The 22,649-nt window shown below is 41.4% G+C and overlaps 1 protein-coding gene across 1 annotated transcript in view; it reads right to left on the bottom strand.

Moving 5' to 3' along the window:
* Ghr (growth hormone receptor) overlaps window positions 1–19,605 on the bottom strand; it is a 238,063-nt gene extending 218,458 nt beyond the window's left edge. The window contains exon 1 of the mRNA XM_042690566.1: window positions 19,515–19,605. The gene's annotated coding sequence lies outside the window, so the exon portion shown is untranslated. The remainder of the gene's footprint in view (window positions 1–19,514) is intronic.
* Between the last annotated feature and the right edge of the window lie 3,044 nt (window positions 19,606–22,649).

The following is a 22,649-nucleotide window of genomic DNA, read 5'->3' as shown; positions in this document are numbered from 1 at the left end:
CAGTCCCATAAGCAGTGGTTGTTAGAAGCATGAAAGTTAGATGCCCTCAGAATTAGGAATGCCTAGGTTTGAATCTTGATTGTACAAGTAGCACAGTCCTTTTGCAAATTATTTAATCTGCATATGTCATAGTTTCACCTGATGTATAGTCATATGGTTCATATGGTTTTGCATATACAATATAAACAAAGAAATGTGTCCTTGCTAAGGGTCAGAGTTAGAGTTAGGATTAATGTAGGCCATCGTAAACACTTTCATAATGTGACCTACACAGTGGTTTGGTAATAGCCTGGTTCTATCTTCTGGATACTTCATGGTACCTTTTAGGGACAAATGGGGTATAGTTTACAAATTTGCATTTACAGACCCTGTCTGTTAATGCATCTATAACAGATCAAAGATCATGGTTTAAGAAAATGACAATTTGATGAAACCATATAAGTAAAAGAAATAATTTCAGCTGGGTGACAGTGGCTCAGACCTGTAAACCTTGCTACTTGACTAAGAAGAAGAAGATGAGATTCATGCCAGGCCAAACAAAAATCCAAAAGATCCCCTTCTCAACCCATAGCTGGGTATGGTAGTTTGTGCCTCTCATCTTAAGCCATGCTGAGATTAGAAGGATGGAAGTTTCAGGCTAGCCTAGACAGAAAAATCTGTGCTACTTCATCTCAACTATGATCTGTGAAGATCACAGTCCAAGCATGTTCCCAATCAGGACGTGAGACCTTATCTCAGAAACAACCAACACCAAAAAAGGCTGGAGGCATGGCTCAGTGGTAAAGTGACTGACTAGTAAGTACAAGCCCCAACTTCAGATCATAATATTGCCAACTAAAAAGCAATAAACAATGAAATAGTTTCATTAAACTATTCTGAAAGGTGATGATATTTTCACCCTTCAACTATGCAATGCTTTAACTATAAAAATCTAAAAAGATCACGTGTTTGTTTTAGTAGTACTGGGATTTGTGCTTAGTAGGGTCTGGTGCACTCTACAAGTAAGCCACACCTCCATTTCCAAAGGATCACCTTTAAATGAGTGTCTACTAATTCCTTTTGAGGAAAAAAAGTATTTTTATATGAGAGTTTCTTTGTAACTTTAAAATTAGATATCATCCTGAGGGGGGAAAACACAAATTTGTGTTTTACATAGATTTTATATTATTAAATACTAACTCTGGACTTCCAACAATTTGTAATCAGAGCAAACATACTCAAAAAATTTAAGGTGTATTTCTTACTGAATTTGGAATTAGATGTTAGAGGAGTTGCAGCATTAATTACCTGAGGTATCCAAGTTTATCTCTCCAGAGTCAAAGCACAAATAATTTACAAGAAATTCTACTTATGAACTCCAGGCCCTGCATTCCAAAACAACCAAAGATAATTTTCAGTTGGGTCACACATTTCAATGAATATTCTCCATCTCTCAATATAATACTTTAAAAAAAAACGGTCACCAAGAAAATAGTGAGAAATAAAGGTCAGCTATTCAAATTCAAACGCATTATAAAATAACAAAACACTTCAAATTATTATATAAGTACCATGCCCTTTGAAGATGTTCACTTTCATAACTATAATTGGCCCTGAATCACACATTACTTAATGGACTATGGCTGGCTTTCCAAAGAACTGTGGTCAATTTATATGGCTGTTTAGCATATTAAAAAGATAACCAGTTTTACAAATATAAGGTAAGCACTGAAAAATAATTCACAAATTCAAAGCTGAAGTCTGCTAAAACCTAATTTTTAAAAAACCACATTGATCAAGGTGCGTCCTAGCCATAAACTGCTTTGTTAAATAGCAACTCCTTTGTACAACTACTTAAAGACAACAAAATAATAATAAAGTTAAAAGTTGCAAAGTTTGACAATATATTTTTGGAAATGTTTATCAGATAAGGAAAAAAATCTCCTAGAAGAAAGTCACCAAGGATAGGGGTTGGGCATGTGGAAAAATGTGAGAGTAACTGAATATATAATAATAGGAGTAGGGAATAGAGGTTATAAAGTTTAATCTAAGCACTGTTATTATCTGTGGATTCAGTTGTCTGAATTACAGAGGCAATGTGCTTTGCAGTTTGCAAGCATGAGTTGTGATAAACATATACAATTCTAGACACTTTATGGGACTTGGCTCAGGCTCATGATTTAGGGAATCCTAATTCATAGCTGATACTCAGGGCATACAATCAGCCTTAAATTTATTCCAGGTCATCACACTGTTATGAGTATTTCTTAAATGACTGATGGAGGCTTAGCAACATACACTACCTACTGAATGACATGTTGTTTTTCTTGCTGTTTTGAACTATATTTTTAATTCGTTTTGAGGACATATTCCATGTCTAACACAGGGCTGGGGTCATCGTCATCATGTGTGCATTTATAGAACTTACTTTTTTTTGTTGTCAGTTGTGGGGTTTGAACTCAGCACCTGGGTACTGTCCCTGGGCTTCTGCCCTGGAATTCTTTGTGCTCAAGGCTACAGGGAGCCACAGTGCCACTTCCTTTTTTTGTAAATAGTTTATTGGAATAAGAGTCTCACGGGCCTTTTCTGTGTGGACTGGCTTAAACTGTGATCCTCGGATCTCTCCTGACTAGTTAGGATTACAGGCATGAGTCACCAGCGCCTGGCTTATAGAACTTTCTTTGTAAGTTACAAAGACCAGTTTACTAATAAAAGAGGCCCAAATAAAATAGTGCATGTACAGTTTTTTATTTTTCTTTCTTTCTTTTTTTTTGGTCAGTTGTGATGCTTGAACTCTGGGCCTGGGCACTGTCCCTCAGTTCTTCAGCTCAAGGCAAGTGCTCTACCACTTGAATCATAGTGCCACTTCTGGTTTTTTGATGGTTAATTGGAGATAAGAGTTTCACAGACTTTCCTGCCCAGGCTGGCTTTGGACTGCGAACCTCAGATGTCAGCTTCCTGAGTAGCTAGGATTACAAGCATGCGCCACCAGCACCGGGTTCAGTGTTTGTTTGTTTAATCACCAAATTATATGTAATATGTTATACGAAACTGGTGTGCAATATGTTACACCCCTGGGGAGTGGCTTTAGTGGGAACACTGGAAAAATCTTGATCAAGTCTGAGTTTACCTAATAGTATTTAAGGTTAGTCTCTTCGTTTTTAGAAATATATCATGATTATGAATGTTAGCATCAGGAGAAATAAGGCAAAGAATATATAAAAACTCTGTACAACATCTGCAGCTGTTTCGTAAATCTAAAATTAGACCCCCAAAAACTCAACACGTTTGTCTAGTGCAAGTTATCTACCCCTTCTCAGCTGTATCTCCTTATCCCTAGTGTTTTACACTATCTAAGTTCTAATTGCCATTACCAGTGTTTTTTTGGCCTCATGGTTCTGTCTAGCACCTGGAGAGTGCTTTACCCTGACAAGCACTAGTGCCCAGGAGCTAATGACTACTGTGAGTTAGGAGATAAACATTCAAGCTCTTTCACTGAAGTATGAGAACTCTGGCATGTGTGCTCTTCCCAAGCTCCCCAAATATCTCCAGAAAAATTATACTCAAACTGCCAAAGACAATGACTTTCTTCACAGGGTAACCTGTCCTGGTTCTTTACCTTCTTTATTTCAGTTTCAAATGAGCTCCTCTTTCTTGAATCCTTGTCTCATGATCTGATTCTAGAGGAAATCCAAACCAAGATGTCACTCTTGCCACCATTTTTTACATATCTGTACCAAAATGGCCACTGGATTTAACAATTCAACATTATTTACAAGGAGATCTTATACCCATCCTGGATCAACTTTGGTACCTGAAAAAACTCTCCATCCAGGAGAGAATCTCACTAACTTATTAACACAAAAGTAACTGACACATGAAAGCCACACTTTTTTTTGACATGTGGAAAGGAAATAAATATTTGGGAGAGTATCAACAAAAACCTTCATTCATTAAACTAAAATTTCCAAGGGGAAATAGAATGAAGAGGACATGAAAGTCTCTCTACATTAGTGTCATGGAGAGGGACTAAAAACAGGGAAAAATTAATAAACAATATGATATTAATGCTAAATGCTATTAAGAAAATAAGACAAGGTTTCATTATATTATGACATAGTTGACAGTGGGTTACTCCAGTTATGTGTTAAAGAAACACTTTCTAAGAAGATAACCCTAAGTCTGGGCCTGAATTATCAAAGAGGCAGTCATGTAAAAATCTAAATATATAGCCATTCTGACTGGGGTGAGGTGCAATCTCAATGTTGTTTTGGTTTGCATTTCTTTTATGGCTAGAGAAGTTGAGCATTTCTTCATGTGTCTATTGGCCCTTCTTATTTCCTCTTCAGAGAAGTCTCTCTTTAAGTCTTTATACCACTTACTAATGGGGCAGTTGTTTCTTTGAAGATTTGTTTTGGGGGGGATTTAATTTTTTGAGTTCTAAGTATATTTTAGATATGAGACCCTTGTCCGTTGTATGGCTAGTGAAGATCTCCCAATCTGTGGGCTTTCTATCGATCTTGCTAGCTATGTCCTTTGCCTTGCAGAAGCTCTGCAGTTTAATACAATCCCATTTGTCCAACCTTTCTTTGATTTGTTGTGTTTCTGGGTTTTTATTAAGAAAATTTTGGCTTGGGCCAAGGATCCCTAGAGTTTCTCCTATTTTTTTCTGTAATGTTTTCAGGGTATATGCTTTTACCTCAATGTCTTTAATCCATTTGGAATTGATTCCGGTGGAGAGTGATATAAAGGACCTAATTTTAGTTTTCTTCAGATGTTTAACCAATTTTGACAGCCCATTTGCTGAAGAGGCTGTCTTTAACAACAGATGCTGCAGGGAATGTGGCCAAAAGGGAATGCTACTATACTGTTGGTGGGAGGGTAAACTTCTTCAACCACTCTGGAAAGCAGTATGGAGGTTCCTCAAAAGACTACACATATTGCTCCCCTATGACCCAGCAATCCCATTTCTGGGCATTTACCCAAACAATCACAAACAAGGCCATACTAGAGCTATTAGCACAACTATGTTTACTGCACTATGATTTACCATAGCTAAGATATGGAACCGATCCAGATGCTCCTCAGTAGTTGAATGGATCAAGAACACACACATACACACACACACACACACACACACACACACACACACACACACAGTAATTCTATGCTTTCATCCAAAAGAATGACACCACCCATTTGTAAGGAAATGGAAAGACTTTGGAAAAAATCATATTAAGTGAAGAAAGCCAGACCCAAAGAAACATAGATCCCATGGTTTGCCTCATTTGTAATAATTAATACATGTCTAGGATAATGCTAGCAGATGAGTTAGCTCAATAGCTATGTACATATGACAATATAAGATAATGCTAAGTGAAATGAACTCGAAGACATGGAAACAAGAGGTTTTCTTTGTTGTTGTTATTGTTATGTACTACATGATTTCTTTTTTTCTTTTGTGTTTTTATTTTTTCCTATGGTTTATCCCATTGTCACTGTATTTGATTTTGGTCCTCTGGGTATTGTATATATGTTTGTCTGAATTAGGGGAGGGAAGGGGAACAACAAAATGGTGAGACAAAGGACAAAGGATGAACCAATGCAACAGCAATATACACAAGACAATCTATTGGAAATAAACTATACAACTTGGGGGAGTTGGGAGAAGGAAAGTGGGAGAGAAATGAGGGAGGGAGTAACAAATTAGACAAGAAATGTACTCACAACTTTACATTTGTAACTGTAACCTCCTCTCTACATTACCTTGACAATATATATTTTTTAATCTAACTACTATGATGCTACTATGCCAAACTCTTCTTTCCCTCCAGCGTAACTTGCTTACTTATTTTTATTGTCAAGGTGATGTACACAGGGGTTACAGCTAAGGTAATGAGTACATTTCTTGCTAATCTTGTTACCCCTTCCCTCATTTTTCTCCTACTTTCCCATTCACCAAATTTTAATTACCAGAATAGTTGTTATTTAGGAAGGTCTGGTGAGCAATGGAATCATAAAGGTAGAAAAAACTATGTAAGACCAGAAGAAACAAAAGAGATTACCAAATATTCTGTCAATAGAATGAAGAGTCTTCATTGATTAGCCAATCTTATAGGGGGTCTAAATCTTTGTCTTTGACTATGCAGTTTTACAGCCATGAGCAGTTAGAAGTTAACATGTAGACATGAACTTGGAATATTATATATGCAAAATGTAATTTGCCTAAGAATGAAAATTACTTGTATTTAGTGAAAGGAGTAGGCCTGTTTTTGCAAAAAGTACTCTAATATTCCTTTACTGTACATATAATTCTGGTCCTTCCCCCCCCCTTCTTTCAAATGATTATAACATCTTTTCAGTTTCTCTCATCAATTAATATCTGTGTTATTTTACAATTATTCATTTTTATAACTTTATAACTTTATCCTCTTTAACAACCTTATCCTTTTAACAAAGAGATGATTTTAACATTCTCCTATAATTGGGCAATCATGCACCTATGTGCCCATGTCTGAACATTTGTTCAAGGTAAAGGATTAAAATACTGTTAAGGCTTCTGTGTGTAGCTTCCTCTACATTTTTTAAAACCTCACAGCAGATCATCACAGACTATTCCTTATCCAGAAAGATCTTTTACCACAAGCTTTCATTCCACTGAGCAACTTTTGATTATCCCTTATCTTTCCAAAAGTATCTCCTACTTAAGATAGGTTTCCTATCACTGGTAGACAGAAATCTCTCTGAGAAGCATCTACATCAGAGCAATGTTCACTATTAAACATCTGAATTTCATAAGCCACCAATAATCTTGTGGTTGTAGTATCCCATAGTTTTATACTATAGCAGCAATCTAGCAACACTGACAGGGAAGTCACACACACACACACACACACACACACACACACACACACACACACACACACACACACACACACACACACACACACACACACACACACACACACACACACACACACACACACACCAAAACAGAAACTAATCTTTGGCTTGCAGCACTCTTTTGAAGAAAAAAAATTTCAATAGTTCAAATAAAATCAAACCTTAATTTGATTGTCCCTGGAAAGGAGGAGGGAACAGAAACCATAATTAATATCAAGTGGGCATTTTATGGTGATGATTCACTCTTGAAGACTCTCAAAAGGGCACTGCAATAAATCCTCTGTCAGCCTTGTCCAATACATGTCAGGGACTGTTTCAACTCATCTGAAGCACAATAACCTGATAAAGTAAGAACCACCACCCTCAATTCTGCAGATTAAGCCCAGAGAGTTTAATTTTCCAAGAGTATAAAGATAGTAAATAAAAATAGACAGAGCTGGATTCAACTCCAGTTACACAAGCCAGATTTGTATGACTCCTACACCTACTCCAGGTCCTTTTCAGAATGCCAACCTATCTTTAGGCTTCCACAGTGGCTGACACCTCCACAGGCATGTGCCAATCCTACTTTATGGCAAACTTGTCTATGTTCCGAGCAGAAAGAATCGCTTGTCAAATACATCAAGTATCTCAAGACACAAGAGTTAACACAACTGTCACCTTCCGAGATGAATGACAGTGATAAACAACATGCTTTGCTATAATTTAAGTGTGTCCCCCAAGGGTTTATGTGTTGAAATTTAATCCCTATTGTGAAGTATTAGAAGGGTGGAAACTTGATCCAACTATGATGTTTAGCAATGAGGCCTCTGGGAGATGGTTAGGATTAGATAAGATCATCAGGGTGGAACCCCCCCCCCCATAACAATATTTCTGGATTTATAAAATAAGGGAGAGAGAGAGAGAGAGAAAGACAGAGAGACAGAGACAGAGAAAGACAGAGACAGACAGAGACAGAGAGAGACAGAGACAGAGACAGACAGAGACAGAGACAGAGAGAGACAGAGACAGAGAGAGACAGAGACAGAGAGAGAAAGAATGAGCCAGAAATGACATGCGTGCTCCTTGTTCTTTGTTACGTGATTCCCTGCGCTGACTAGGGATTCTGCCAGCAAGACACGTTCTGTCACCTGAGTACTAAAACAGTTAGCTAAAAGAAATCTATTTTCTATACGTCTTACTCAGTCTTCTGTGTTTTAATAGCAACAGAAAATAGACTAAGAAGATACTATTCCATGGTTATAGTCCCTGTTGATAGATGCTAAAGAGATGGCACACAAAGAATGTAGCAGAAAGAAAGCTGTAACTGCAATGTAAATCTGTTACTGTCATTTCTAAAAGGTCTTTTTAAGGACGCTGATTGCCTTGTCTATAAATAAAATGAGGATGTTGGACTGAGAAGTCTTAATAGGAGTCTACTAACACCGGGACAACCTAATTTTTCCTTGTGTAGAACTGCCTCTGGCCTTACAGACATTTAACATCTCTGACTAGGTACTAAGAGCCTATAACGCCAGTTCTTAGAACGACTGTGTTTCCAAATATCTCCATGTGCTACCTAGCAGGGAGGCAGAGCCTTAAATGAAAGTCTATGATGGATGATCTCAAGTTATATGAAGCCCTGTGGCTATAGGAACCAGCTGTCAATGAGGAAGGGAAGTCTTTCATTGTAAGGACTATTTGCAATATTTTCTTAAAAGGAAATCATACTGTTGGGATCCTTAACAGACCCCTTAGAATACTATTGAAGGATGTCTTAAAATAACGGTCAGAAAGTAGTACACAGAAACATCCTTTAACAACCACCACCCTCTAGCCTGCACTAGGCTTACGATGGGCTCCCCCAATGGTCCAACCAGGGAACAAGCCCCTGTGCAGCATTCCTATAAGCAAATGGAGGAACTTCCATTGGAAAACAAATCCAGAGTCTGGCAAAGTCTTCCTGCTTACCTGTTATCACTAACCCAGGGAGCTCCAACCATACTTCTTGATCCTCAGTTCCCAACCTCCCAGCCAGAACATCTTCAACCCTTTCCATAGATGAAAAGAAATTGCTGTATTTGTAAGGTATGATTTAGGACCAACTTTGCCCACTAAAGCCTCTCTCCAAATATGTGTTAAATGCAAAATGCAAACATATATTTCTTCTCTCTAAATGAATGCCACATTTAGGGTTCTACAGAAGAATCTTCCATTACAACATGCATTTATTAACTGCTCTGACATCACACCACATACATTGATATAGTATTGACTTCCTAGCTTGAATACTGTGTCCTAAATTCAGGAGTTTTGCCTTACACTACTTTTGCATTTCCCAGTGTCTAGCACATTCCTAAGAACAAATGAATGACTCAATAAATACATGTTCTGCCTTTGATTTTTCACAGTGATACCAAAATGCCATTGGCTTGGCCAAACTTATATCTTGGGGGAGGGGACTAAACAAAACAAAACCCAAACTTATTTATACAACATCTTTTCCCAAGTACTTTTCAAAGTATTTTTTGGAAGATATAACTGATTCTCATGGAATTTATGTATAATGAAAGGAATAAATAAAAATAGTAAAATGCATTCCAAAACAGCAAAGAAAATTAAAATTTTGTATCTGGTAATGTGGTTCTACTAAGTCTCTGTTAAAAATTAGAAGTATGAGGTTGAGGCTTTAACCCAATAGAAGAACTGGCCCTGAGTTCAGTCTTCGGCTCTAAAAAGAATATTAGCTAAACAAATCAAAATACAGATACCTCCATTTTGTTCAAGTAGTAAAAACTTGTAGTTGTTTCACAGTCTGTGAACAGCATTCACCTTTGGAAGGTGGTTATCAAGTCTTGGTGCTATTACTAAACTAAAGCAATATTGCCAAGCTTACATTATGTTTTAAAGACTATTTTATGGTTATTATAAAGGCGGTGTACAGAGGGTTACAACTACATAAGCCAGGTCATGAGTACATTTCTTGTTGAACCTTGTTATTCCTTCCCTCACTCTCTCCCAGTTTTTCCCCACCCACTCACCAGTTGTATACTGCATTTTCCACAGTGACTAGTGAGTACCCTGCTGTTTGTTCACCCCTTGTCCCACCTTTTCTGTCCTCCACTTATCCTCCCCAAGACAAATAAACTAACAAACAAAACGAAAGGAAAAGACAACAAAAACAACAGCAGCAGCAGCAACAAAAATCTCTTGTTCCCATTTCTTGGAGTTCGTTTTGATAAATATTATTTTGTATGTTCATATGCACACAGCTATTGAGCATCTGTGATCCACTGCAATGAATATCTTCCTTTTGTCTCACTGTGTGGATGTCTAATTTATCATGCCCCAGTAAATTTTTTTGCCATTCAGTGTGCTTACTTATAGATTTATAGGCACATTCTACTTACCACGAATGAGGTAAACCATGCAACCTATGTTTATATGGGTCTGGCTTACTTCACCTAGTATAATTTTTTCCAAGTCTTTCTATTTTCTTATGAATGGTAAAACGTCATCCTTTCTAATGGAAAAACAGAATTTCATTGTGTATATATACCACATTTTCTTGATCCATTCATCCACTGAGGGGCATCTGGGTTGATTCCATATCTTGGCTGCAATAAACAATGCTGCCAGGAACATGGTTGTGCTGGTACCTATAGTGTGGCCTTGTTTGTGTTATATTGAATAAATACCCAGGAGTGGAAGTGCTGGCTCATAGAGAAGTTCTGTGTTTAGTATTTTGAGGAATCTCCACACCACTTTCCAGAGTGATTGAACAAGTTTCCATTCCTACCAACAGTGTAGTAGCATTCCCTTTGGCCACATCCCCACCAGCATCTGTTATTGTTAGTTTTCTTGATAATGGCCATTGTAACTTGGGTGAGATGGAATCTCAATGTTGTTTTGACTTGCATATCTTTTATGGCCAGAGAAGTTGAATATTTTTATGTGTCTATTGGACATTCTTACTTCTTTAAGAAGTCTCTCTTTAATTCTTTAGCCCATTTATTAATTGGGTCATTGATTGAGGGTTTATTTTTTGAGCTCTAATTATATTTTGGATATAAGGCCCTTTTCTAATGTATAGTTGGTAAGAATCTTCTTCTATTCTGTGAGTTTTCTGTTTATCTTGTTAGCTACATCCCTTGCCATGCACAAACTCTTCGGTTTGATGCAATCCAAATCATCTAGTTCTTCTTTTACTTGTTATGATTCTGGATCTTTACAGAGGAACTTTTGACCTATGGTTAGGAACCCTAGTGTTTCCTCTATTCTGTCCTATAATATTTTCGTGATATCTGGCCTTACACTGAGGTCTTGGATCCATTTTGAATTTCTTCTGGTGCAAAGTGATATGTAAGGATCTACCTTCAGTTTTCTGCATGTGGATAGCCAGTTTTGCCAGCACCATGTGTTGAAGAGGCTTTCTTCCAACCTTTATTTAACATTAGGTGGCTATATGTCTGTGCATTCATTTCTGAGTCTTCTGTCCCGTTTGTCCTCAGGCCTAATATTGTGTACCAGGAAGCTTGTGTTGTTACGTTGCTGTTGTTGTTGTTATTATTATTATATCTTCATTTGCCTCCACATATCTCTTGTCATCACTTCAATATTGCTATTTGTTTTTCTAGATACTTGACCATTGATAAAATATTGATCAAATGCCTATAAGTAAAATGCAATTTTGTTCTCTAAGGGAAATAAGATGCTATCGTGTTGATATGACAGAAGGCATTTCTCTTCTTTGTTTAATCTTCATTGATCATTATCTTGCCTATGAAGAATAGTATACTATTCTAACCTTGAGGAAGAGGCCATGAAAGAAGCTCTACTTTCAGTCTATCACTCATATATGCTCTTCCAGCTTGGTTTTCACTTCACTTTGTCAAACTGAGTTTTGAGGAGATAACAATCACCTAGCATGAAGATGGCCAGAGAAACAGTTCTTTTTTTTTTTTATTTGTTAGTTTTGGAGCTTGAACTTGGCCTAGGCACTGTCCCTCAGCTCTTCAGCTCAAGGCAAGTGCTCTACTTGAGCCACAGCACCACTTCTGGCTTTCTGGTAGTTAATTGGAGATAAGAGTCTCATGGACTTTCCTGCCCGGACTGGCTTTGAACTGTGATCCTCAGATCTCAGCCTTCTGAGTAGCTAGGATTACAGGTGTGAGCCATTGTGCCCGGCAACAATCTGAAATTTTTACCAGCTACCATAAAGGCTCAGATGAGCTTATTGCACTGCACACCATACAAATCACTTTTAACCTCTTGTCTCAATAAGCACTGAAAAAGAACTCCTTAAAACTCTTTATGACTCTGCTTTGTAATAATCGTGATTCACTTTTACTTGCTATGATAGCTCAAAGAGAAAAAATGGATATAAATCTTGATATAATAAGTACTTTTTAAAGTTTTTTTAAAAAAGATCTTGCTGGGCACCGATGGCTCATGCCTGTAAACCTAGCTACTCATTAGACTGAAATCTGAGGATCGCTGCTCTAAGACAGCCGAAGGATGGAAAATCTATGAGGCTTTTATCTCCAATTAAACACCAAAACAAAGCCAGAAATGGAGCGGTGCTTCAAGTGGTAGAGTACTATCCGTGAGCAGAAAAACTCAGGGACAATGGCTGAGTGTTCAAGCACAATACTCGGATAAATAGGTAGATAGGTAAGTAGGTAAGTAGGGAGGTAGAGTGATAGATACATAGACAGATATATAAGTAGATACATAGATAACAGATCTATATATAAATTCATTGGGTCAAAGATATATAGATATAGATATAATCTATGACCCAATGAATTTATCACATGTCTATTATATTCTAAGAGAACAGAAGGGAAGTCTCTTCTGTTTATTTAGTTTTGGGTTTTTTTAAGACAGAATTTCACTACACAGCTCCAGCTGGTCTCATACTCCTGGTCCTCCTTCCTCAGCCTCCTGAGTACTGGGATAACAGGCATGTGCCGACGTGGTAGGCTAGAATGCTTCTTTTAAGAGATTTTAAATTACAGTCTACTTTAAATGCTTTCTTTTACAAACTAAGGAGGAAGCAATCAAGGAGTTATAGCAAGCATCTGGCATATAATTTCATCCACTACAGAAAGGCGTCTATTTGAATCCTTATCTTGGGGTTCATTTCACTGGGCCTGGGTTCATTTCACTGCACTGGGCCTCTGTGAAATGAGCTTCTTTCTTCTCTAGGATCTCCTTTTTACTTAGGAGCCCAGACAGACAGACATTTATGCTTCACCAAATGCACTAAGAAGTATAATTCATTGGGATCAGGATGGCAATCTAAAGAAAACTTGCTGATGTCTAGTGAATCACAGAAGATACAAACACTAATCTAGCAGTAAACACATCTGGAAGTTTTAAGGACTCTATAGGAGAATTTATCTACTGATTTGGGGATGGAGTATTTGAAAGTAAGTTTAGATAATAATTAACACCCCAGCAGTTTCTAACAAGATCACTGCTGTTCTGAATCATTACTAAGTAGAGCTGGAACCTAATCTAAGGAGCCATGGACGTATATTAAAATTTGGGGGAGGGGTATGCTAGGAAAGTGGCTTAGTGGTAGAATGTTTGCCAAGCATGCATGAAGCTCTGGATTTGATTCCTCAGTACCACATAAATGCGGTGGGGGGAGCCAGAAGTGGTGCTATGGCTCAAGTGGTATAGTGCTAGCCTTGAGCAGAAGCAGCTCAGAGACAGTACCCAGGCCCTGAGGTCAGTCCCGGGACTGGCAAAAATAAAAATAAAAAGGTAAGGGGATGCATTGAAGGAAGGCGTTAAAACTAAACAACAATGTTTTTGTCATCCGTCTTTCTTTTAAGAATCTGGTATCTAAGTGCTTCAGTAAGACTTTTTTCATCTGATCAAGATGGGTTGTACTGTTCAGCATGGAAGCAGGGAGCATAGTAAAATGATAAGGGAGCTGGGTGCTGGTGGGTTCTGCCTGTAATCCTAGTTATTCAGCAGGCTGAGATCAGAGGATCGTAGTTTGAGGCCAGTGGGGGTAGGAAAGTCCATGTGACTCTTACTTCCAATTAACCACCAGAAGACCAGAAGGGGCACTGTGGCTCAAAGTGGTAAGGCACTAGCTTTGAGCAAAGAAGCTCAGGAGCAGCATCCAGGCCCCAAGTTCGAGGCCCACAACCAACTTAAAAATAAAAGACAAGCAAATAAAACAGGCACACATTATTGCTTGATGCTATCTTAGGTTAAATTAGTGACATAACTTATAGCTCCATGTCTAATATATTGCCCAATGAACACTGTTCCCATACTTGCTCTGTTTATAGCCATTAGCCAAAATGGAACAATACAAATAAAAATCTACTTCTTGTTCTTAACCACAGACAGCATTGTAAGGAAGATAGCACAAAATAAGCAGGCCCTGAAACTGGAATGAGATATGTGTCCTAAGAGAGATCCAAACAAAGTGTCATAGAAGCTGCAGAAAAAAAAAAGGAATTCTGTAATTAAGTGGAAAAGACCCTTAAGAGCTAGTGCTGTTTATGCCCACAATGTGTTTGTTTGTACATACAAAAAATACAAAACCCTAAAAGGTTTGAGTTGGCAAAAGTTCCAAAGCCCACTCTACAAGGAGACCTTAGAGGGGACCCAGCCTTCCTAACGCATAGTTTATGGCTTTCATATAAGATCAAACTAACCTAAATGTTTCCCATATCAAAGTGGAGCTTTGTTTTGCAGAGCAGAACTTTGCATGTCTCACCAGATGGGTTCTCCTATAATTTGGGAGAAGGGAGCAAGGAAAAAACAGTGATGTCAATTTTTGAACTTTAATAAGCATACTTTATTGTTGGTTATTTCTTCATACCTGTATATGAGAGCCAAATAAAGCAAAGAAGCAACTGTATATGAATGGGACCCAAAAGGCAATGGGATCTCATTGCAAATGCCTGTGTATATACAAAAACATTTTTATCTGAACGCTCAAGACTGATATTGCCCACTTGTCTTGACCAAATGTCTTCTCATAAACTAGGAGTTTCTAAGCCATCGATGTCAATTATATGATAAATTGGTTCTCTCTGTTTTTTTTCTCCTTCCTTCTTTTCCTTCCTACCTCCCCTAAGAAAAGCAGATTATACACACAACTCAGAATTGCTAAAAAAGTAACCGTGTCATCATCATCCACCATAAATATTTCTTGCAGGAAGACAGTCTTGTGGCAGGGACAGCGTCTCAGTAGGTGACAGGAGAAACATATAATTTAATTTGGAATCCCAGACAGACACATAAAAGAAAAATCAGTGGTTAAGGGCAGGTGTCATAACAAGCCTTGGATAATATAGGTTTCACGTAGAAATACCTTAGCACTGGAAAGCATATGATTTTCACAGAGGAGAAAAATAGTAAGGAGCTAATGTACAAATAGGTGATAAGGTTTCTCTGTCAATCCCCCCACCTCTAGCCAGTGCTTGCCTTGAGTCACACCTTGTCCACCAGCTTTGCTGCCTGTAACCAAGACAGCTTAGACTTGATTAATTAGGAGAAACAGATTATTTGTCTCATCCCTGGCTGAACACAAACATGGCATGAAGGCCTAAGTTCATGCTGATGCGGAGATATGGCTCCTAATGGGGAATGAGCTCTTTGCACTTCCCTGTAACATTAGCAAGCCATTTACCTCCTGAGGAAAAGCAGGTTGTTGATTTAGTCAGATGCAGTGTGTGCATCTCAAACCCCACTAACTCAAGGAAGCATTTCTGTGTACTTTCACCTCATTTGGGGCCAGGTAACACACTCCCTGGGACATGGGTAGAACAAGCTTTCAATAAATGCCTGATAGCTAGCACTGACTCATGTTCAGGGAAGCAGACACAAAAAAAAGTCTATGAAAAGAATACATTTTAATTACTACCTACTTATAACAAAAAAATTGGGAGCGGGGTCAGTTGTGGGGCTTTAACTCTGGGCCTGGATGCAGTCCCTAAGCTCTTCAGCTCAAGGCTAGCGCCCTACCACTTGAGCCCTAATCACCAGAAAACTTCTGGTGGTTAACTGGAGGTAAGAGTCTCACGGATGTTCCTACCTGGGCTGCTTTGAACTGTGATCCTCAGATCTCAGCCTCCTGAGTAGCTAGGATTACAGGTGTGAGCCACCCGTGCCTGGCTCTTATAGCAAAATTTAAATCTGTGTATCTTCAGAATATTCTATATCTAGGTTTTTTTTTCTTTTTGGTTGATATTCCTTAATAGGGAGAAATTAAAGGACTATACCTAATGGCATATAAAATTCTTATTTATCTAATCACCATGATACTTTTCATAGTTCAGTCATGAAAAACTGTTCTGAAAATATTACAGTGCCTTGACCATGAATTAATAATTATGTTATCATGTTTACAATTTGATATTAGTCAGTAGTGTCACTATCTGGCTGAAAACAAAATATACTCATGAACGCTAAGATGTCTTAATATAGAATTCCAGAAGTGTAAATCACAAATCTGTGATCCACGCTAAACTTACACAATGAGAAGGACTGCAGGTAATGTGTAACTTAGGACATATGGATCAGGGTAGGAAAAGGTGAGACTCTCAGCAAGTAAGGGACAATTACAAGAAGAGGCAAAGAGGAATATGGCATCCAGGAGCACCATGCCTGTTTTCAAATGTAATATTCAAAGGCAAGGAAGAATAGTAGAGGTTTTGCTCAGGCACCAGATAATAACTTACCAGATAAAAACTCAGTAACAATCCTAAGTAAAAATTGGGGGAGGGGAATATTATTTACATTATATCTGTTTCAAGTTGAAAAATATCACTTCTCCAGTGGAGTAAGGGGTAACTCCAGTCTTACCAAACCAGTTCTTATCAATTCATGACTTAAAGGTGATTGGGTGGTTTAAATGTTCACTATTACTTAAATCACTACCACAGACGTTATGGGAGTAATTATTTGGTTTTTTTTTTTATATTTGGGTGGTAGCAGAGATCACTCATGTCAGGCAAATGCTCTTCCTTACCCTCCAGCCTGGTTTTTTTTTCAAAGGAGGAAAGGCATTGATTTATGTGGATATGTGCAAGCACAGTAGAAATACAAGTATTGTTTAAGCAGGACGTATTTCTTTTTCTCTTAAAGAGAACCAAGTGTCTGTATGTATGGAATTTACCAATATAATGAGCCAAAAGCTTACTCTTCAGGTTAGCATATTAAAAATAAAATCAAAACAGCCCATGACATTTTTCTTTGAGCTAATCAGTCCCACATTCTCACTATATCACTCAGATTTATCTTTACATTAACAATGCTTACCAGCAGATAGCCAAAAAGGCTGGCCAATTTGGACCAACTTCAAGATTTGTTTCCGCATTGGGTGCTTCATGCACTTAGCTAGAAGCAGGCTGAAACTGTGGCTTCATTTATTACATTATTCTATAAACATTATGTCCTGAGCTAACAAGATACTCAACGTGACAGTCCCATAGGTTACCAAGCACCATAAACATCTGTTAACACAGGCGCCAGAGATCGCATAGACCAGTTCCCTAGTGCCCATTTAACGTGGCTGATGATGTGGAATCTGCTGTTTAAAAAGGAAAAAAAAAACTAATAATCAAAAACATAGTGCAGAGTCTGGCTAGAACAAATATTTGTGAGATCAAGTTATGCTCACTTTGAAAAAAATGCACTAATGTCATCACTTTGTCACTGAGTTTATAGACCTTCATTTCACACCTTTGCCCATTAAGTGTTAGCTTTCCATGCATTCAGGAGACCAAAAGTATCATTTCACTGTGACATTTTTTTTTAAAGACTGAATGTTGACTCACCAACTTTCTTTAGATTTATGTGAAGCCAAAAGTTTTTAAGGATGGAAGACGCAGATGAAGGGTGGGACAAAGTTTTTAAGCGACAAATGAGTGTTTCTAAGGCTCCTTGGGGTATCACATACCCTTCCAGTTCATCCAAAGGGCCATCTGAAGGGAAATTGTCAATCACTGAAGACTTCTTGCCCTCTAATCCCAGTACATTGAACTTTGATTTTTCTCAAAAGGGAAGAGAACACCCAATTACAGAATCAACCAACAACCCTGTTTGCTAAGACATCTCCCGCCCCCGCCCCCCATCTCATTTTAATTCTGGGATATGTTTCAGTCGTTGTTGCCTCTAAGATATAGGCTACGGCAGAAGAAAAGTCACTTCCCTAGTGACCCCGGAGGAAAGCAGCTTGGAACACCAGTTGCTGCCACAACAGCCTGAGTCCAGAGGCTTGAGTGACTACTCAGACAAGCTCCAGGGCGTTTAAAAGCAAACGCCCTGAACCCCTTCCCACCCATTGGCTGTGGACAGCAGCAACCCAGGGAAACTCAGATCCACAGCTCCCTGCGCCTGGCCTCTGGCATTCTCTACCCAAATGTGTGTGTGTGTGTGTGTGTGTGTGTGTGTGTGTGTGTCTGTCTGTCTGTAGGTCTGCAAAACTCCAGAAAACCCCCATTTCCAGCCTTCAGTCCCTGCAAAGCAACAGGTTTAGTTATTGTAAAGGCCTGGAGAGTTCATCCTTTTCAGGATCTCCTTGTCTGGCCTCTCCATTACCTTGGCCTGGCCTTTCCAGGCAGCCCAAACAGGCAGTCTCCCCTCCCCTCACCCCTCGAGCGCCTAGCACGCCTCCCAGGCACGCTCACACGCGCGCACCAGGCAAACGCGTCCACCCCTATGGGCGCACACGCCCGCACCAAACCACCGGACCCCGCAAGCCCAGACCCCGCAAGCCCAGTCCCCGCAGGCTTCCTCTCCGGGCTGTATTATTACGCCCTCACCACGAAGTTAGCATTCTTCAGGCAGCTCACACCTGGCTAACACCTCCATCCTGCAATCTCTGCGCACCGCCAGCTCTCCAGACACGCCGCCCTGCCAGCCCCGCACTTCTGACAAAACTTGAGCCTGAGGGATTTCCTGACCCACGAGAACCGGAGGTCCGCGCGCGCGCGCCTCGCCTTCCACCCACCCCAGTTCTTGGAGACTGGCGGCGGCGACGGCGGGGACTCTACCCAGTACGCACGGGCGGCCCCGAGGCCGGGGCGCAGAGAGGGCCGTGCGCTGCGCGGGAGGAGCGCGCGCGGGGCGCCGGCTGCCCGCACCAGCGCTGCCGGACCCTCGCTGGGCCCCCCGACCCCGCCGCCTCCGACCGCTCCCCGCCCCAGGCCGGCAGGATGTTGTTGTCTAACTGAAACTTTGGCGACTTCTAACGAAACGGTCTCGGGAGGAAAAACGCCTCCGCGTCCCGCACACTCAGCGGCGGGAGCGGGCAGCGGCTTGGGATGGTTCCCCCGGCACCGGCACGCACACTATCACCCCACCAGGACCGACTCACGCGCACGCGCGTACACACACACACACACACACACACACACACACACACACACCGAGAGAGCAAAGATCCGGTTACAACCAGGCATCCACTGAAAACTTTTCGAAAAGGGAAGCACAACCCACCCGTAAGTCACCTGGAAAAGAAGCATTCGCTCCATGAATACAAAAATCAGGCCCGCCTTTGCCTGAACAACTGGCTCCCGAGGTCCACTCCGCCCTCCACCCCCCCAGGCTTCCTGGGACCCTCCCCTCAAAAAGGGGGGGACAGGAGCCTGACTCCCGGAACCCCTCTCCAGTACCTCCGAGCTTCGTCTCCGGAGACACAGCGCCGGGGTCCGTCTGCGCTTGGGGCCGATGGCGCGGGAGCCTCCGGCCCGCGTGGCCCCGGCCCGGGGTGGGGGGGCGGGTGTCCCCGCCGCCGCCGCCCGGGGCTCAGCAGCGATCGCTGCCGCCGCCGCCGCTGGAGCAGCCGCCGCCGCCGCCGCCGCCGCCGCCGCCTCTCGGTAGACCGCCTCCTCTTCCCATGGCTGCGCCCAGCTTGGCAGCTCCCGGGCTGTCAGACTTGGGGAGGAGGGGAGGGGGCGGGGTGAAGCGGGAAGGGAGGAGGGGAGGGGCGGGGAAGGGTGGGAAAGGAGGCTGCTTGTTCACCGAGGGTCACAGCCGGGTCCGGTCCTCCGAGGCCGCGATCGCGGCTGCGGAGTCGAAGGGAAGCTGGGGTTCAGGGCAGCCGGTTCGAGACCCGCTGCGCGGAGAGGCCGCGCTTTCCACGGAGCTGGGATGAAGCCCTGGGCGCGAGGAGTTGGAGTGGGTGCGTGTCACTCGCGCCGGGGCGCGCTGCGCGGCTCCTCCTAGAGGAAGATATTGGTAGTGGCGGGCGCCTCCCTCCCTCGCCGCCCTCCCGGGCGCCCCCGAAGAAGGCTGGACTTGGAAGGCTGAGTGCAGTGCGCGCATCCGAAGGAACGCGTCCAGAAAAGCCCGGAGCGCGAGCTGGGAAAGCGCGCAGAGGTAGAGCGGGCTTCGGAGCCCGCAAACCTCCAGGAGCCCAGCACACACAAGCTGCCCACCCGCCTCCACTCCAAACCCAGGGGAAGGAGGTGCGAAGGAGGAAGCCTGGTACGCTGCACGTTAACAAGGGAGACACACTAGTTGACCTTTCAGGGACACCCGGCAGGTCAGCACAAGACAGTGTCTAACAGCCACGGTGCGGGGTTGCCGGGGCTTGCTCCAGCCTGGGTCTTGGTCCTCATGTGTGACCTAGGGAGAGGATTCTGCCTGCCTGCCTAATGCGGGGCATGGTTGTTCTGCACACACCAGCCCTCGCTGCCTCGTTCTGTGGTTGGGACCGTAAAGCCAGACAAGAAGTGCTTCAGAAGGTCTCAGTTGGTCCTAGATGTTTTTCCTAAAGCATCAATCCCTCAGGCACTGCGTGCTTTTTAAAAGTTCAGAGTACAAAGGTCTAGCTCCAGTTGGTCCAAGATCTGAAGGAGAAACCACTCGTGCAATGAGCTTACGATTTATTTCCAGCTTGACAGCCATTTGCAACCTCACTGATCCGTAAATTTCTAACCACTTTGACTTCCTTCTCCTGCCCTCTCCTGTCCTGACCTGTCCTCTCCTCTTCTCTCCCTTCCCCTTCCCTTTTCTCTTTTTCCCTCTAAGAAAACTTACACACACAGGCCACGCTTATATTCAGAAAGCTTGAACAGCTACTTAAATGACCCAGACACCTTAGCTTTAAAGTCAAAGATCCATAGGACGTTCATGGCGAAGGCTCAGGAAAACCACACAGGACCACAGGTGTTGGTTCAGCAGTCATTACATGAGATCCCTCTGTTTCCAAAGGAATCACAAATGGAAAACCTTTGTGTCTTTGCAAGAGGTTCAGCTATGGCTCAACTCCCAGCTAGTTCCTGAAAAGCCACTCAGCATGAATGGATGCAGGAAAGATTGTAGAAGGGCTGAGTCTCCACTGCCTCATCCTGGAGCAGGCTGTGAATGGTTATTGATCTTGAACTTGGGTTTATGTATAGAGGTAGGCTTTCTGTCCCTACGACTCCTCCCAACTCTTGGATTTCTGGGGAATCTATGCTCTGCTAGAGCAATGGAGGCGGTAAACGGTTCTGGAACTTTTGAAAGGAGAGCTGCTCACATAGAGAAGCTTGGGAAAGCAAATGATGAGGGCACGGTCTCACAAAACTCCTGTTGGGTGGTCTATATATACCAATCTGGCTGAAAGGCCTTTAATGGAAGAAGTAGAGACTGCAGCTATGCTCAAAGGTAACTCCACTCCTGTGTGAGGTGACTTATCTCTCTTTTTATTCCTCTCTGTACCTACTCTTTCTTTGCCACCCCCCATCCCAGGCCCAGAGAATCTTTGTCTAATCTAGACGATGTCAGAAGATTTGTCTAAACTCTGCTGTCTACACTCTGAGATGGTTTTAAGCCCAAACTTGGGAGAGAGAAAAAAAAAAAAACTGTGAAAGCAAAAAGGTTTCCTTCTTTTTTCTTTGAGTCCAGCTATAGTCTGTGAGACACAAAAACAGACTGCTGTAGCTGCTATTCTCTTTGATATTCTCTTTAGTGCCATCACAAGCACAAAAAAGAGGCACTGGTTAATATACTAACTAAAGAACCAGGCATAGACTTGTAAATGATGGGAAGAGCCATCTTTATTTTTAAATCTCATGAATGGAAATCCTTCAGTCTCATGTATGACCATATATAGGTTTATAGGAGTATTAGCCTCTATATTTTCCAAAGTAGGGGGAAAATGACTCAGATACTGAGTTGACACGCTTGTAACAAGTTAAAGCATGTCAGAGCATTTACCTTGGGAAAAGTGGAAGTATATTACCCAGGTTTTCCACTTTGTTCATGCAGAGAAGCTCTCCCCAAGCTTCAAGTTCCAACTTCATTGTCTAATTCTTCCTGGAAGCTCTTCCCGATTTTTCTTAAAGGTGGAAATAATGTCCCGTTACAGACTTTACACCTGCATTTGTTAAATATTGAGGTTTTCATTGATATATCTGCCTTTCCCACTCATTAGGAGATTCTTGTGGGAAAGCAATAGACTCCTAATATTGGTACTTATAATATCTAACGTAGTGCTTAGCAAGTGGTAGTGTGGACAATAAATGTTTTTTTTTCCAAATCAAATGAAAGTCTATATCTCTGAATTTATGTCTCCCCAACCTAGATCTCTCCATAGAATGCAATACTGCTAACTGACCATCTGCTTTTGATGTTTAATAGGCTTTTTTCCTCAAACCCAATGTGTACTCATCTGAGCTCTGGTTCTAACAGTGCTCCTCACAGCTGGCTATGTCTCCATCTGAGTAGCTGGTAACTCTTCCCTCCAGTTAATCAGAAAAACCTTTGAAGCTATCTTATCTCCTCTCTGTGTCACACAATGGTCAATATCTGCCCATTATTTG

Source organism: Dipodomys spectabilis, unplaced genomic scaffold (genome assembly GCF_019054845.1).
Source record: "Dipodomys spectabilis isolate Male_0828 unplaced genomic scaffold, ASM1905484v1 ptg000138l, whole genome shotgun sequence".
Taxonomy (NCBI): domain Eukaryota; kingdom Metazoa; phylum Chordata; class Mammalia; order Rodentia; family Heteromyidae; genus Dipodomys; species Dipodomys spectabilis.
The sequence above is the reverse complement of the archived record's forward strand: the minus strand, read 5'-3'. Positions and strand labels throughout refer to the sequence as shown.